Source organism: Megalobrama amblycephala, linkage group LG13 (genome assembly GCF_018812025.1).
Source record: "Megalobrama amblycephala isolate DHTTF-2021 linkage group LG13, ASM1881202v1, whole genome shotgun sequence".
NCBI lineage: Eukaryota > Metazoa > Chordata > Actinopteri > Cypriniformes > Xenocyprididae > Megalobrama > Megalobrama amblycephala.
The window spans coordinates 26268982-26288162 of record NC_063056.1 but is presented as its reverse complement, the minus strand read 5'-3'; the positions used below and the strand labels follow the sequence as shown (position 1 = coordinate 26288162).

At 37.8% G+C, this 19181-nt stretch overlaps 1 protein-coding gene across 2 annotated transcripts in view; it reads right to left on the bottom strand.

Annotated features, from left to right (window-relative positions):
• LOC125242937 (zinc finger protein 804B) overlaps positions 1-19181 on the bottom strand; it is a 139440-nt gene that overhangs the window by 28719 nt on the left and 91540 nt on the right. The gene's annotated exons all lie outside the window — the stretch shown is intronic.

Here is a 19181-nt window from a genome sequence, read left to right as displayed (position 1 = left end):
TGGAGCCGGAAGAGAAGGTGGCCAGGGTGGAACTGGCAGGGCAGGCAGTCAGGTTGGAGCCAGCAAAGCAGGTGGCCAGGGTGGAACTGGCAGGGCAGTTGGCTAGGGTGGAGCCAACAGAGCAGGTGACCAGGGTGGAGCCAGCTAGACAGGTGGCCTGGGCAGAGCTGACAGGACTGAAGACCATCTCAGTGGGGCTGGAGACCACCACAGTGGAGCAGAAGTCCACCACAGCAGAGCAGATGGGATTGATGATACCCACAGCAGAGCAGAAGGCCACCACAACACAGCAGACTAAATAGAAGATCCCCACGGCGGAGCAGGTGACCACCATGGTGAAACAGGCGGAGCTGGTAATCACCATGGCAGAGCAGGGGGAACTGTAACAAAGGACACAGAAAGGTTAGGGCTGGCTTCTGGGGCCGTGTCAAGACAGGCAGAAGGTTCAGTAATGGCCTCCGTGGTCATAGCAGGACAGGCTGAGAGTTCAAAGGTGACCTCCATGGTCATAACGGGACAGGCAGGGAGTTCAAGAGTGACATCCTTGGTCATGTTAGGGCAGACAGATTGTTCACTGACGACCTCCATGCTCATGTCAGGGCAAACAATGGGTTCAATGATGACCTCCATGGTCGTGTCAAAGCGAACAGAGAGTTAATGAGTGGACGCTGCTGCCTTGGGAGGAGATGGAGAAGATGGCCACCGCCATCACAGGAAATGCACTTGGTAGAAGGGTCTCAGAGACCACCAGACATTCTCCTTTCTAGCTGGGGATGCTAACTGCTCAAAATGATGTTAGTGGTGGGTCTGCCACACTGGAAATCAGCCCCAAAGCCTATGGATAGTTTTCTTTAGGTCCGGAATGTCAATCATAATGGTTACACGTTCTGGCATGGCGGCCGTGATGGCTGGAGATTCTGGCATGGCGGCCATGATGGCTGGAGACTCTGGCTTGGCGGCCATGATGGCTGGAGACTCTGTCTTGGCGGCCATGACGGCTGGAGACTCTGGCGTGACAGGTACATCGTGAATATCGTGTTCATCCTCCACGACAACCACAGTAAAAGCAGACACGCTCAACTGCAATGCCAAGTTGATATAAAATCCTAGAGTCCAACTAGTGTCCCATTGTGGCATGATTGAGCTAAGCGGCTCAGATAGTCCCCCCAGACATAACCAATGTGACGTGGCTTTCAAAACGGATGCAGGAAAAACGGAGGTGTATTATCTCACTCTCCAAATAAGCGTCCTATTGAGTCATGCCGCAGAACTCCTCCATCGCACAAGAAAAACTTAGTGACGGAGGGTCTAAATCTTTGAACATACCATTTGAATATTGTATGAATACTTCCGGCATTTTCATCATCGGTTTTGATGTTATTATCATGTGTCATATTAAGAGAAATGCAAAAGGCAATTTGAAATCAAATTGAAAAAGGAAATTTAAAACCACCTCCAAATGTGGTTTGAATCATGTGTGTGTGTTTTTTCTTGCTATCCAGACTTTCAAAAGCCCATTTGGATACAATCTGGATATGCAAAAAATTAGATTTTTTTGCTGGCAGTTTGAACATAGCCTTAGTATGATTTATAAGCTGTTTTCCTCATGAGGACCAAAAAATGTCCCCACAAGGACAAGGACTTTGGATATTGCCATCTTTGTGGGGACATTTTGTCCTCATAACGTAGGGTTTACCAGGACCACACACAGCACAGACCTAAACTCTTCCTCTAGGGATGTCATCTCGTTCTTTGTTGCAAACTTCACATGAGATTCAGCTAGCCGGTAACTTCAAAGGCTCCTGCGATTAATTCAGTATCAAAAGTCTGCTTATACCGACCTCAGGGACTGACATCAACCATACAAACACACTGTGCAGACTGCTCCGGTACAACCATAAGCAAAGCATCTCTCTGGAGCATCATTACCAGAGCTTTCCCATTATGACAGCACAGCTCAACATTTACTACAGGAAAACAAGGTGGGAAAAGGTCACCATGTAGCAGTTCTTAAACACTACACCCTTATTACTTTTGAAAGAGCGTCTGATCAATGACACACTGTTGAGATGGTATGGATTATAAAAGGATAATTTCTATGCAGTGTAGCACTAGAACAATTTAATAAAGCTAGTTAACATGTTTCATCGAGAAAGTTGAAGTAATTGTGACAATAATACTGATTATGTGCCTTCATTATTGGCCAGAGGGCCTCTGCATCACATGGTCCTGTGGCGCGTGGGAGTGGATCATGAATGAGGTGGATGTGATGCAGTTAATGGGCCATCAGGGACTTTGAGACAGTCTTTTCTATAGTTTCCATCCATGGGCAAAGACAATGTGAGATGTCAAATAAAAGAACACCATGATGGACTGCTACCACTCACACTTGGTATCTTAAAGAGGATTTGAGGTCAATAAATCAACAAATGAGTACCATACCCAAGACCTTGCAGTCTACATCCTTATGTACAGTACAAACTCTAATGGATAAAGCACAACACAGACAGGAAATTACACATTAATACTTTTAATCACCAATTAAGGATGCAGTAAATGTATCAAAAGTGACAATACTAAAGACGTGTATATTTTTGTAGTCACAAAAATAAAAATCTATTTCAAATAAATTCTGTTCTTTTGAACTTTCTGTTCAATAAAGAATCCTGAGAAAATGTATTTTGGTTTCCCCAACTGTTTTCAACATTGATAATATCAGGAAATCCTGCATTCTGTTGCGTTCTGTGTAGCTGTTTTAAACAAATGTGTCTTATGTAAAATCCCCCTAAAAACGTGTTCAGTCGTGCTTCAGTGAATTTAAAACCAGCCTAATTAAGCAGGGCTTGCGGTTAACTAGTCATTCAGGCAACCCACCAGTAAGTCGATTTTTAAAATATGTTGTTTTGTTTTACATCCCTACAAATGATATGGACCCCCAGGGCTTTACAACTCATTTCCAAAATTCATCACCCCCACAAAATGTAACCCTAAATTTAGTCTCACAGATGTGTGGCGGAGTGAAACGATAGAGTGCGAGAGCTGAGAAGAGCCACTCTGTACATCTGTCATTTTAACACGCGCCCCGTCCCTGAGACTCAAAACAACAGATGTTAACTCTTAATTGCTTTTGGATGCGTTTTGCATCAGAATTAGTTACACGTGTTTTGCACTTACTCACCACCCACGCCAGACAGGCCCAGTTGTAGGGTTGAAAAAGGCAGAACATTGGCTGAGTGATCTGGCAACCACCTGCCCTCTGCCACAAACACAGCATCACGTTCCCAGAATGCATCAGGAGTTTCATTAGCTTGAACAAGTTCAATGACATTACTTACATTCAACAGCAAAGATGAAACCCTAACAAATAATCAAAGTGTAAAGTTGCCCCAAGTTTAATTTTGCAGTCAGTAGACACCTTTACCCTGTCCCAAAAGACCTTGCGATATTCACACTTTTCTGTAAAATGTTGAAAAGTAGCATCTAATATGCATTAGTAGTATCACTTATGTTAAAAGTGTTCATGCATGCATGCCATAACACTACATGTGTCTGCTTTACTGCTGAATCTGCTATTGCAAATGCAAGTGTTTTGTAACAGCACACGCAAACAAATTGATGGAGCATTTGTAGGTTATCTTCTTAATGCTGCTGTCTGGGGAGCTACAAAACACTCCCTTACAAATGTAAGCAATTTAAATGTGCACTCTCAGTCATTTAGTCTCTCATTCTTTCGCATAGTCTCTGTTTCACTCTCATTTTATTTGTACCGCAGTTTAAAAACGGAATATGATCTATTATTTTACTTGTTCGAAAGCTAATCATGTCCTTTTTCAATTGACAAACAACTGACTTTCCCCTGGTTTCACAGACAAGACTTAAGCTAGTCCTAGACTAAAATGCATGTTTGAGCTGTTTTGTTATGTTTTAAAGAATTACATTAAAGGCCAGGCAACTGGAGACATGAAGAAGTACACATTGGTGTTTTTATACTCTATTTCTGTTTTTATATACAGCGAGTTATAAATACTATAAAATAATCTACATTGTAACCCTAACATATATATATATATATATATATATATATACAGTGCTCAGCGTAAATGAGTACACCCCCTTTGAAAAGTAACATTTTAAACAATATCTCAATGAACACAAAAACAATTTCCAAAATGTTGACAAGACCAAGTTTAATATAACATCTGTTTAACTTATAACATGAAAGTAAGGTTAATAATATAGAGATAATAACTTTTTTTCAGTTTTACTCAAATTAGGGTGATGCCAAAATGAAAGTCCCCACTGAAAGTCTCTGGAGCAAAGCTGAATTTTAGACTACAAATGTATAATTTAACAAGAATTCAACCACAGGTGAGTCTAATTATTACACAGGTGTCCAGCAGACAGTTGACTATAAAAGGGTGTTAAAACCCCTTATACAGGTGCTGGTCATATAATTCATTTTTTTTTGTGTGTAAATTATTTTTAAAAATTAAACTTTCATGTATTCTAGATTCCCTACATGTAAAGTAAAACATTTCAAAAGTTTTTTTTTTTTTTTTTTTTAATTTTGATGATTAGAGTGTACAGTACATGAAAGTCCAAAATCCAGTATCTCAAAATATTAGAATATTTCCTAAGATCAATCAAAAAATGGATTTGCAAAACATTAAAGTTCAAGCTCTTTAAAGTATGTTCATTTGTACACTCAATACTTGGTCGGCAGCACATATTACAGCAAATGACTTGCTCCTAGCACAAATTACAGCATCAGTGAAGTGTGGCATGGAAGTGATCAGCTTGTGGCACTGCTGAGGCACTATTGAGCCTTCAGATCATCTGTATATTGTTGGATCGACTGTTTCTCATCTTTCTCTTAAAAATATCCCATAGATTCAGGTCAGGCATGTTGGCTGGCCCATAAAGCACAGTAATATCATGGTCAGCAAACCACTTTGAAGTGGTTTTTGCACTGTGGGCAGGTGCTAAAGTCCTGTTGGAAAAGGAAATCAGCATCTCCATAAAGCTTGTCAGCAGATGGAAGCATAAAGTGCTCCAAAATCTCCTGGAAGATGGCTGCATTGACTTTGCACTTGATAAAACACAATGGACCAACACCAGCAGACATCACGGCCCCCCCAAACCATTACTGACTTCAGAAACTTCACACTATACTTCAAGCAGCTTGGATTCTGTGCCTCTCCAGCCTTCCTTCAGACTCTGGGACCATGATTTCAACATGAAATGCAAAATTTACTTTTATCTAAAAAGAGGACTTTCGACCACTGTTCACTGTCCAGGATTTTTCCTGCTTAGCTGAGGTAAGATGCTTCTGACGTTGTTTCTGTTTCAGAAGTGGCTTGGTAGTCCTTTTCCTGAAGATATCTGAGTGTGGTGACTCTTGATGCGCTGACTCCGGCTTCATTCTACTCATTGTGAAGCTCTCCCAAGTGTTTGAATCGGCTTTACTTGACAGTATTCTCAAGCTTGCGGTCATCCTTGTTGCTTGTGCACCTTTGCCTACCCAATTTCTTCCTTCCAGTCAACTTTGCATTTAATATGCTTTGATACATCACTCTGTAAACAGCCACCCCATTCAGTAATGACCTTCTGTGACTTACTCTCTTTGTGGAGGGTGTCAATGATTGTCTCCTGGACCATTGCCAAGTCAGCAGTCTTCCCCATTAGTGTGGTTTCAAAGAACAAGAGATACCTGGAATTTATACTGTAGGGATGGTTATTTAATGAAACTCAAATGTAAATATTCTAATATTTTGAGATACTGGATTTTGAGCTTTCATGAGCTGTACGCTCTAATCAACAAATTTAAAAAAAAACAACTTTTGAAAGGTTTTACTTCACATGTAGGGAATCTAGAATATATGAAAATTTCATTTTTTAAAATAATTTACAATAAAAAACGATATTTTCACGATATTCTAATTATATGACCAGCACCTGTATATATATACTATATATATATATATATATATATATATATATATATATATATATATATATATATATATATATATATATATATATATACATATACACACACACACACACACTTTATTTTTATACTGTTTTTACAAATGAGGTCCTTCCCCAAATCCCCAAGTGAGGTTTTGTCAGATTTAGTTCACTCAAGGTTACAAATGAGTCCCCAAAATGTGGTCTGATTTTGATCTTCTTACAAGATACAGTTCTGGAGCTGACAATGAAAGACAAACATTTTTAGAAAAAAAGTGCAAAAATCTATTAGAAATTCCAAGGAAAAGTGTCAGTAAAGTTTTATTAACCCATTTCTGCCTGCAAGTATTTGTACCATTCTGTACACACACAGAACAATAATATTCAGTAGTAATACTGCATTGAACGATGCCACCTGTTGGATGAGTGTGACTCTCATAAGCATGTAACCCCTGCAGAGATGCTTGCATGTGGCCAGGAGGCTGTAGATGTGTGAGACAGCCTGATCTCATGCTGCCTCACTCATTCTCAGAATTCTCCTCAAGTGTCTGACTCTGCGTGCCTGCTCTCAGATCTGTGAACTTGCTCGCTTGGCTTTAAAAACCATTATTTCTGCTTTCCAACTCAAAAAGCCCTTTAATACCATTACTCCTTCATTCATCAGTGAATGCTCCAGCGGGAGATCTCACATTACTACAAAATGTGCCTCATTTTTGAGCATTTTCCAGGTGCCAACTACATTGATCACTAAGAGCCCATAATAAAAGTGCGATAAAAGCCATTTCTGAATAAGTGAATATGGAATAGAAAGAGGAGAGATGTGAGGTCGGATAGAGGCGGAGCTGAAGGTTTAATTATGGGTGTCGTGGGTTGAACGGACGGAGAAGGGGAGGTTCAAAGCTGTACAGTTCAACCTTTGTAGAGGAGAAGAGAACAAGGTGACACCCACATACATAAAACAACTACTTAGATCTCCCACTTTAATCCTCTGTTACAGAAAGAAAGAAGCTTTTCTCTGCCTGCTCACTGACCTTAACAGCTCTCACATTCAGCGCATTAAACACAGGTTGACAACAAACAGAGCGCCAGGTCTCGCGGTTCACCCATTAAAACAAATTCTCTATCGCTTTCTCTCCCTCAAGCTCAAGTACAAACACCTGGACTGAAATATTACTGAGCACTTTTTAAATTTGTTCCGTTTTCCATGTCAGTTCCATTGTAATCAAACAATAATGTCTCTCGCTCTTTTTCTCCTGTTTCTGGCACATAGACACTGATTGCTTGTGCCGTTTGAAATGTTTCATGTTTTCAATGTGTATTAAAAAGAGAAGAATTTCCATAAGCCATTAAGTTTTATCTTAACTCTAATTTTAAGTGTTCAGAAAGAAGAGATAATCAAAATGAAAATGTCACATCAGTTATGCTTTTCAGAGAGTATGTGAAAAGAATTCTTCAGAGCGAGCAAAGTCCCAGTTAATGAATAACACTGTGCAATATCTTTCACAAGGCCAGATTGGTTATACAGACAGATAGACTGGTGTGTCTAAGATCAAGGGAGATTTCCTGTGTCTAATGGACATCCAGCCTGTAGCTCTCCTACTGTTAAACCGCAGGAACTCTCTTCCGCTGAAACACCATCCCCACGGCGACCCCCCGTCGGCATCTACTTCCACATTTGGGTGCCCTCAGGATCAAAATACCCATTCAAACCCAGCTGAGACTAAAACTATACCACTAGCCTAACACATCTTATATTTGAGTGAATGAATGAAACCTACCATACTTTAACTATAAAGTTTAAGGGATGCAGAATGTATTGGTATCATATTGGATATCAGCTCATATTACTTATCGTATTCCATACCGTTCAAAAGTTTCAGCTCAGTAAGATTTTTTATTGATTGTTTTATTCAGCAAAGAAACATTAAATTTATCAAAAGTGACAATAAAGACATTCATAATGTTACAAAATATTTCTATTTCAAATAAATGCTGTTCTTTTGAACTTTTTATTCATCAAAGAATTTTTATTGCAGATTCCACAAAAATATTAAGCAGCATAAATATAAGAAATCAGCATATTAGAATGATTTCTGAAGGATCATGTGACACTGAAGACTGGAGTAATGATGCTTTGCCATCACAGGACCTAATTACATTTTAAACTATATTTAAATAGTTTTTTTTTTTTTTTTTATTTAATTAATTTAGACAAAATGTTATTGAACTTTAGTATCGGCCAGAGTACAGTGCATCCTTCCTCTTTTTTCCTTTGGTCTAAACTAGGGCACCAAGTGAGCCAGGACTACCTGCCCCCTAGTAAATAAATAAATATGTAGGTGGCCGCCTGCCTTGATAGCTTGTGGCGGGCTTCTTCTGTTCACCCTGTACTTTTGCCGCAAGATCATACCAGGGCAAAACATTCTTTGCAACTTTGAAAGGGCCGGATCAAGGCTGCATCGCTGTAGTTTCTGTGCAAGTGTGTATGTGTCTGAAGGGTACTGTTGTGAGATGCCTTCCAACCTATGTGTGTGTGTGTGTGTGTGTGTGTGCATGTTCTCGGATGCGGACTAGGAATTTCAATCATTTTCTCTCCTTCTTTCTCTGCCCATGCAAACATCCAGAACAGAGAGAGGGGCAGTGTTCCAGTGCAGCAGACAGACAGAGAGAGAGAGAGAGATCCCTGTGGGTCTCAAATTAAATTCCTATCATGTCAGGGCAGGAACAGGATTCAATAGTGTTTATTGGCATCTCTTGACCGGAGGGAAATTAAATTCCACTGGCTTGTTTCATCATGGACAGCAGGTTCAGGCCTCCCTCTCTTCATCCCTCACTCCCTCTCTTTCATTGGCTTTGGGTTAAGTGGTTAGGGCCCAGAATTGCCCCTAATTTCCCTGGTAATTTGCCTCTCTGTGTGTTTGTGTTTTGCCGCGTGTATGTCAGCCAGCTGAATCTCCTAGACGGCAATGGCCTCTTTTGCCAAAATCATATAACATTATCATCCCCTTCAATGCATTAAACAAAAAAAAAAACATGACCATTATCTCTAGACTGGAACAAAGCAATGGGCACAGTGGCCAGTTTTACCTTGACTGGATTTATTTTCTGTCATTTCTTCAAAACCTGATCTAATCTCATCTTGAAAGCTTAGATTGTGGATGAGTGAGGGAGATTTGTGCCGCCATCTATGACAGAGCTTTGCAAAAAAGAAGATATTGAACAGCGTGAGCATGAGTAAGAGGAGAGAGAAAGATGTAGAGATGGTGATGAAAACAGGAAAACATAGAGAGAAATTTAGGCCAGAGCTGTGGTGCACTGATGTGCTCAAATGGCAAATGCATGTGTGACTCTGGCTTACAACACACAAATTGAACATGCTTCGATACAATTCAAAAGTGTGCGGTCAGTAAGATTTTTTTTTAAAATAATTAATACTTTTATTCAACAAGGATCAATACATTGTTAGAAAATATGTTGGATATTTCAGAAACTGTTCTATTTCAGACAAATGCTGTTCAAAGAGTCCTGAAAAAGCCACTATCACAGTTTCCACAACTATTTTCAACATTGATAATAATAAGAAATTTTTCTTGCGCACCACATCAGTATATTAGAATGACTTCTGAAGGATCATGTGACACTGAAGACTGGAGTAATGATGCAGAAAATTCAGATTTACAATCACAGGAACAGGTTACATTTTAAAGTATAATACAATTGAAATTCTTTTAAATTTAAATAATATTTCACAATTTTACTGTATTTTTGATCAATTAAATGTAACCTTAGTAAGCATAAGAGACTTTTAGACTACATAAAATTTCGTATCGACCCCAAACCTTTGAACAATAGTGTATATAAAAAGAGGCAAAATCTCTCTAAAGCTACTGAAAATGCTTCAGTATTACTTTCCCCCCCTAATTTAATATATATAAATATAAACATAAACATATACATTTCAGAAGTCTTAGGGCCCTATTTTAACGATCTAAGGGCATGGTCTGAAGCACATGGCGTAGGTTCACTTAGGGCGTGTAATTAGCACTTTTGCTAATTTAACGATGGAAAAAATGGTCGGCGTGCCAGGCACATGGTCCAAAAGGGTTGTATCTAGTCTCTTAATGAGTCATGGGTGTGTTTTTGGCATAACGTGCAATAAACCAATCAGAGTGTCATCTCCCATTCCCTTTAAAAGCCATGTGCGCTTGCACCATAGCGGATTGTTATTTACATGGTGGAATATAGACACCCTCAACCTGACGAGTCAGTTTAAATACGTGTGTATTGCCACGATTAGTCAAATAATTAGCCAATTTCATTCGTCATTACTGTACACAATAATAATCTTTTACATTGTAACCCTGTTATTTTTAATATTTGGCATTTGTGTGCTGCTGCGTCCCTGTGTGTGTAACAAGCAGAGAAAAAAAAATCTCTTATAGGCGCATATTACTAACGCCCCCCTTTAAATAACACACACAAAAAAATGTATAAAATACTGCGGCATTAACTTTAGACCAGGTTTTTGTTGGTCAATGGCGCAGTCATTTTCAGTTTCCTCAAAATAGCAACATGCCAACAGTGCACCTGAACACACCCCTTTTTCAGACCAGATAGGCATGAGTGCATTTGCAATTTAAACTAATTGGGTGCTGGACGTGAAAATGATAACTGCGTCGGGCTAAAACTTGCAAAAAACACTTGCATCGCACCTGGTGTCACCGGGTGTATGATACGGCCCTTAGTAGTTAGATTGTCCCCTTTTTCTGTCACAAATTGTTTAATGACCTAGAAATAGTGCAGAATCTGTAACATTTTTTATTCATCTAGCATCATAACATTTCGGTTTTAATTTTATTTCTTGATTAAAATGAGAGATTTCCAGTGTGGTCTCAAACTTTTGTACCCACTGAACACTACAAAGACAGGAGGTGATGAGCATGGTGCTTACTGCACAGTAAAGTGTGTAAGTGTGATGTGTTTGCATCGTGGGTTACAAATGCTTTTCCTAATGTATGCTAATGTATCAGTATCACATTGATATATACTGTGCATAGAAAGAGAGATGGGGGAACAGAGGAAGCCAAAGAGCGAGAGAGGAGGACTATTTAAGTAAGATGTAGTGGAGCGGTTGGCCCACATGCCCGGATCTGTGATGTACTTACTGAGTGGCTTGCAGAGGCACGACCATCTGGCCCAGGCTACAGGCAGACTGATGATTACTGCACTAACATACACCCAGATGGGCTTCACGTGGCTTGCACAGGAGCCCACTCATATACTCATACACACGCATATGTCTGTGTGTGTGTGTGTACAACACAAAAAATATAGCATAAAGAAATTATAGAGGGATACGCAGAAACACACATTCTGAGACCCCTGATGTGTCTAACTATAGTTGAGAGTGTGCATCGTCTATGTGTTTGAGGCGATTGATTGCTGAGAAAAACCCAAGATGCAGGAAATGAGGCAATTATTCACCAGCTTAATATACCTCACAGGGGTGGCACAGCATGTGTGCATATCTCTGAACATGCTCGAGTTTGACCTTCTCCGTTCCTGATAATTTCAAAACATAATAATGCACGGTGTACACAAACATGCACAGATCAGATCAGCAATTTACCACAAAATCAAATTTGTGAATTTGGCTAGAGTTCAGCACAACTGGCACATGAGATGAAAGCTTCATAAGCATCAGTAAGAGAAGCCAGATGGCTTTAGCTCATTTGAGCTAATCACATGACCTACTATACACGGTTTCTCCTACAGTTTGAAGGTTTCGGCAGAGACGATAACCATAGAGCTTTGTGCCTGTTCAGTTTTATGGGCGCCTGCTGTTAGTACTGTAATTGAAATTGTCCAGGGGACGATGAGGGTCCTTAAAGGAAGATCAAGACTGTAATGCTAAACTCCTTATAGAGGACATTTTGTCTGCAGTTTTTATTCTGTCACTGTCAAATGTATTCACATTCAGAAACGAGAATAAAGTGTGGAAATCAATGAGAGAGTATAAACAGTGAGATTACAGAAGCAGCCAGAAGGTTTGTGTATCTCAAATACAAACTCTGGCATATGTGATTATAAGTAATGTCCACTTGTCAAGCATGAACTGTCTGATAAAGATGACAAGGCGGCTCAAATGCTTGATGCTCTTTGTGTAGATGTTCTAGGACAAATAAGAATGCAAAAGTTGAGAAAATAAAAAATCTTAGGAAAAAAAAACTGTTTAAAACACATGGGCCAAGTTTAAAATGTAATGATTCTTTAAAAAAAAAAAAAAAAACATTTAAAGGAAAAATGTGGTGTAACCTAAAAAATAAAAAATAAATGTAAAAAGTATTTAACAAAAATCATGAATTATTAATTTAAAAATGATATTAATAATATTTTAAAACGAATTCAGTTCACTTTATTACACACACATAATAATAAAAGATGCTTAAGGTATTTTTTTCCTCAAGAATTTTCTTTAAACAGTTGACATTTTATATATATATATATATATATATATATATATATATATATATATATATATATATACACACACACACACACACTTTTGGCTATTCTCAAAAAAAAAAAAAAACATCAAAAGGAGTCTTAAATCAGATGTAATTAAAAACATGTTGATCATAAAAGAGGTGTATTCAAGGTACTATATACTTGAATTGCATTCTTAACAATTAATTGAATAAATGAATATGTTCAGACAGAATAAGAGGGTCGTGTCATTGAACCACCTCCTACTAAATCCTCTAGCACTGATACTCTGTTTCTGCTGATGAAATTTAGCTTTCTCTGGCTGACATTCGTATTACTTATCTTTCTCTCGGCGATATTCCTAATACTGATCCCTCTGCGCCTGGAAGTCTTATTGTTGACCTTTCCGTGGCTGATCTTCATATTGCTGATAAAAACGAATAAAGAAACGCAGCACATTTTAACAGCAAAATAGAGCAGACACAATAAAGCACTTTCTGTCTGTCTGTGTGCATTATAAATTAGATTGGATTGCATTAGATCATTTAGAATGTGAATTACTGTATCTGCTGCCCTGCTTATGGCTTTTTTTTTTGTAAACAAGGAGATAATCAAGCTGAGCAGTAATGACAGAGATCAGTCCAACAGACTTAATCTGGTCCAAATCATTAAGTTAAAGGTGCCATCGAATGAAAAATTTAATTTACCTTGGCATAGTTGAATAACAAGAGTTCAGTACATGGAAATGACATACAGTGAGTCTCAAACTCCATTGTTTCCTCCTTCTTATATAAATCTCATTTGTTTAAAAGACCTCCGAGGAACAGGCGAATCTCAACATAACACAGACTGTTACGTAACAGTCGGGATCATTAATATGTACGTCCCCAATATTTGCATATGCCAGCCCATGTTCAAGGCATTAGACAAGCCAGTATTAACGTCTGGATCTGTGCACAGCTGAATCATTAGACTAGGTAGGCAAGCAAGAAAAATAGCGAAAAATGGCAGATGGAGCAATAATAACTGACATGATCCATGATATCATGATATTTTTAGTAATATTTGTAAATTGTCTTTCTAAATGTTTCGTTAGCATGTTGCTAATGTACTGTTAAATGTGGTTTAAGTTACCATCGTTTATTACTGTATTCACGGAGACAAGAGAGCCGTCGCTATTTTCATTTTTAAACACTTGCAGTCTGTATAATGCATAAACACAACTTCATTCTTTATAAATCTCTCCAACAGTGTAGCATTAGCCGTTAGCCACGGAGCACTATCAAACTCATTCAGAATCAAATGTAAACATCCAAATAAATACAATACTCACATGATCCAATGCATGCATGCAGTATGCATGACGAACATTTGGTAAAGATCCATTTGAGGGTTATATTAGCTGTGTGAACTTTGTAAATGAGCTATTTTATAGTTGAGAGCTTGGAGGGCAGAGAGCGCGAGGATTTAAAGGGGCCGCACACACTTAATCAGAGCATATTTAATGATGCTTCAAAATAGGCAGTTAAAAAAATGTATTAAAAAAAATCTATGGGGTATTTTGAGCTGAAACTTCACAGACACATTCAGGGGACACCTTAGACTTATATTACATCTTGTAAAAACTGGGTCTAGGGCACCTTTAAGATGCAGCTTCACCTGTTAAGAGACAGAGATCTGCCATCATCAAAAAGGTTATTACTCATCTAGAATATAATCAGCTGGATTTCTCACTTTCTCTTTCCTTCTCTCCTCCTTTTATAGAGCCACAATATGTGGGCCTAATTAATAGGATTTTTGATTAATTTCTTGCTTCTGCTGTGTAGAAAAAGATTGAGAATTATGTAGAGAAAAAAAATATGGGGCTCAGAAATGATGAATTTCTAGAACAAAGGAAAATATTCTCTGCCTAAATGATACAATGGCTCATGTGCAACAGAAGCATTTGTGTTTAATCATTTTTAGATGGCATCTGAGCTGTCAGATATCTCTTGGTTTCTCCACTGTGAGAACTTGAAGAGCCAAGCCTCGGGCAAACGCTGCCCCAAAGGAGAGGAGCCAAATCTGGGTTAACCTTTTTAGTGCCCCCCCTTTTCCTGTCAAAACAAATCACAGAGTTTAGAATCACCATGAATTTTTTAAAAGCATTCATTGCTTTAGCTTTTAGTGGGCGAATTGCTATCCCATATCTTCAGAAGTGGAGCTCAAATGGTCTGCAATCTACTCAGTACTCTAGGCATTGAATCAATTGGAAATGTTTCTGACATAATCATACAACAAAGTAACAACCTATTAAACACATTAGAGGGCTCTCCTCTCTATATATGAGAGACCAAACTCAAATGTTTCTGTGATTATACATCCTGAGACCAATTGAAAATGTTTGCAGCATACAGCGCAACAGCATGTAAGTGGTTCTTACCTATGCAATTCAATTTTCATGGACTCTTTGACAAGTTACACAAGCAACATGTATCTGTGCATCACCAAAATGTCACTCTGGGGACATTTTAACCTCATTTTGGAGAATTGTGAAAAGCCTTAGTTATTCTCAGACTTGGTTGTGGGGGATTTCTGTAAATCCCCCGTTGTCTTCGGATCTCTTTGGCGGCTGTGGCTATGTAAGGAGCACCAATCCAAAGACTCACTGAAACAATATACATAGGTTTAGTATTTCTTAGTACAGGTTTTTCTTAGCATAGGTAAATTTCTGTCTTTAATTACTCACCCTCATGTTGTTCCAAACACCTTTGTTCATCTTCAGAACACAAATTAAGATATTTTTGATGAAATCCATGAGTTTTTTTTTTTAATCCCCCATAGAAAGCAACATAATTAGCATCATTCAAGGTCCAGAAAATTAGTAAAGACATTGTTAAAACAGTCAACATGACTATAGTGGTTCAACCTTAATGTTATGAAGTGACGAGAATACTTTTTGTGTGCAAAAACAAAACAAAAATAACAACTTTATTCAACAATTTCTTCTCTCCCCGGTCAGTTTTGTCAGAAGTTTATAAAACTTACCAAAATAGTCCAACACGTTCAATTTTTCATACTTAGAAGGCGATGTAGGAGGAAGAGAGTGAATAATCATGTTTCATACAGCTGAACTTTTAATGAATGTTCGTCAAAGAGTTATTGGTAGATAAGTGTAAGGTTTCCGAGAGTCACTCAAACATCTGCATTGCATCACAGCATGCAAATAAAAATTGGACTGAATATTTTCCTGTAGCCATTTGATTTGTATATCGGCTCTCTTTCTGCTTTCTCAGTAGTTTTGATTTTTACTTTTCCTGCCAACATTTCTCACTGGCCCCACCACCAAATATGTGTATGGTAAGGCATTTGACAGTTAACCAATTAACATGTTATAAATATGTTAAAGCAGGGGTGTCCAAACTCAATCCTGGAGGGCCACTGTCCTGCAACTTGCCTCATTTGTTAATCAGGCTGCTGTTGAAGGATAACATAATTAAACAATTTGTTAAACTGTTTAAACAAATAATCCTCAATAAGGTCAACATATAGACCACTTCTTTCTCATTAATGATAATTACATCAGTTCAGTGGGTGCGCGGGCATTTGCGTGCGTTTGTTCCTCTTGACAGCCCTGTTATGTTTGAATATCAGCGTCTCTGTTCATTGTACTCCTGTGAATGTTTGTTTGAAGATGTGTCAAGATGTTTGCGTGAGTGTGCCTGTGCAAATGAAATCTTTCACATCTAATTATTTTGGTTGAATTAAAATGCTGATTTGCATGCTGGAGCTTTCATATGTACTCTGACACCTAATACGTTCAGCTCTTCAAGTGCTTTAGCATAATACACGCACGACTGGACAAGGAATAAAACCTGACTGAGAGAAGTGTTGTACAATGTCAAGCACGCACTCAGTCTGATGCTTCCTCTTTACATTAATTTGCCATTGTGACTCTTGATATTTCCTGTAGCCTATATAAAACTATACTGCACAATTATCTCTGTTAGGCTACCTTTGAACTTGTTAAAGGTAGGCAGGTTGAACTTGGCTCGAGTTATTGTTCTTCCACATCTTCAAAGATTACTTCTTCAAATATTCCCCAACAGATTTTTATTACGCTTATTGCCAGGAGCGTCTTGCTCTTCTGTTCCTTTTTATGAGCGCTGTCCTTTCAGCACTCCAGAAGACCTAGTAAAACAGATCAGCACCATAGACAGCTCTATTATTCCTAAGCACTCTTTTAAGGGGCATTTGAACTGACAGCGATTTCAGTGCTGGAGCTCATCTAATAGCTACACTGTTGTTCATAGTTGATGCTATTAGTGGTCTAACTATAACTATTGGACTTCTGCCTTTAAATGTGATGCATTTGTGGGAAAAAAATATGTTGTCATTCTATTTTGACCATGAATTAGGCACTACAAATGACATTCAAACACTAAAAACTTCCTGGTAGGTAAAAACTAAAATCACAGAGCATAATGCATTACATCAAGAAGATGAACGATTATCAATTCATGAATCAGACTCCCCCGCAATACCCACAACTTCTGACACCATGCATCATTTTTTTATTTTAATGTTCCTGTATGGGGGAAGAGATAAATCATATAGAACAAAGAAAATGCTCAGAGTTACTACTACAACTTAACTGGAATATATTATAAGAGGTGGATCACAGTCTATATTAGCTGCTGATATCAAAAAGATTTTGTCTGCATATATTAAAAATTAAACAAAAAATAAAATTAATCGTTTTAAATACTACAAGTGAATTTAGGCATCACAACATTATAATGTATGAATAATATTTGAAGATCTGCTAAAGATTACATCTAACAGTGTTATTCAATTATTAGTGTTTTAAAAGATTAGCTTTAAGTGAGTGTTAAATGATAGCAAAGTTATTCTAAATGTAAAAGTAGGGGAAATGAGAATGTGCAATTAAAGGGGTATATTCATCACTGACAAAAAGGGGCTTTCAATAAAACTTGACTGCCTATGCAGTAGAAAGGCTTTCTTTCTTTCCTTTTTTTTTTTTTTAGATCGATGCTACCTGACTAAAGAAAACTGTTCCTTTTTGCCAAATAGGCAAAAAAACTTCAACACCCAAAATGCAATGGGCATGTTGCCACCCAAGGCCACTCCCAGTCTGCTACACTCTCAAAAATGCTGGGTTAAAACAAGCCAAGTTGGGTTGAAAATGTACAAAACCAGCGACTGGGTTGTTTTAACCCAGCAGTTGGGTTAAATGTTTGTCCAACCTGCTTGGTAGTTTTATTTAACTTAACTATTGTTTAAAAATTACTATATGGCTGGCTTAAATGAACCAAAATAGGTTGAAAATGAAAAATCAGACACATAATTATAGAGGCAACAATATTAATCAAAGGTGAACATTTATTAATAATTAGTTTAATAAATGTTTATTGTTTAATTATTATCCATTAAACTTATTAATAAATGTTAATTTATTAAAAATTAATAAATGTTAATTTATTTTTAAACAATAGATGAGTTAAATAAAACTACCCAGCAGGTGGGTTAAACCAACCCAATCACTGGGTTTGTCCATTTTCAACCAAACTTGGGTTTTTAACCCAGCATTTTTTAGAGTGTATGAATAGGCTTGACCAGAGTCAAATACTGTCTTGCTTTAGTAGTTACAACAACTTGTATTGTTCCTGGGTGCAAAAATTCACAGAGTAGGCTAAGCATTTATTTTCAGCTGCAAGGCTGCAAAGAATTGTAAATATGGAGAGAACAATGCATTAGAAAATATGAAAAACCTCTGTGTTTGTAGTCTACCTTTCAAGCCGGATGACTATGAACAGTGTTTTAGGCCAAACAGGGGGGGGGGGGGGGGTGGGGACTGAAAGAAAATGCCATGCGGTCAGTTCCACCCAACCTCCCACAGCAAAATGCTGTCGTGTAAGGGTAAGAAAGCTGTTGCCATAGTGATCCATTTTTACCATAATGCTATTTAAAGATTAGACAAAGTATGATACAATTTTCAGTGATAAATCTACTCTTACAATAACTTTTTTTGTTAATAACCTTCTGTTGATCTGACTGTCCATGGGCGAGGATTCAAAAATGAAAGCCCTTAATGTGTTTTGCATCATCTGGCGGACTTCTGGTGACAAATAAAAGGGAATTTCTCTGTTCAGGTAACACAGAAAAAGAGTAAACATTCATTTACATATACTATTGACATTATAACAATACAAAGCAGGTTGAAAATCAGTGAAGTTACGCTATAAATTCACTTATAAATTCAAGGTTTAGTTAATAAATTCAGCAATTTTAGTCACCCAAAAATGAAAATTCTGTCATTAATTACTCACCCTTATGTCGTTCTACACCCGTAAGACATTTGTTCATCTTTGGAACACAAATTAAGATATTTTTGATAAAATCCGATGGCTCAGTGAGGCCTGCATTGACAGAAAGCTAATTAACACTTTCAAATGCCCAGAAAGGTACTAAAGACATATTTAACCCTTAAATGCATACCTCGGGTCTTTAGTGACCCGGGACGTCATTCACTACCCTCCTCCTCGTTCATTTTTTTTAAAGTTAGACATCAACCTTCTTGGTATTCCTCCATCAATTCATTATAAAGAATATAACAAGAAAAATAAAATCATTAATCAAAGAATGCCTATTTTTGTATTCATTTTTTGTAAAAATTGTATAGGGTCGCAAACGACCCGAGGTGTGTATGAGTGTACATATATTTT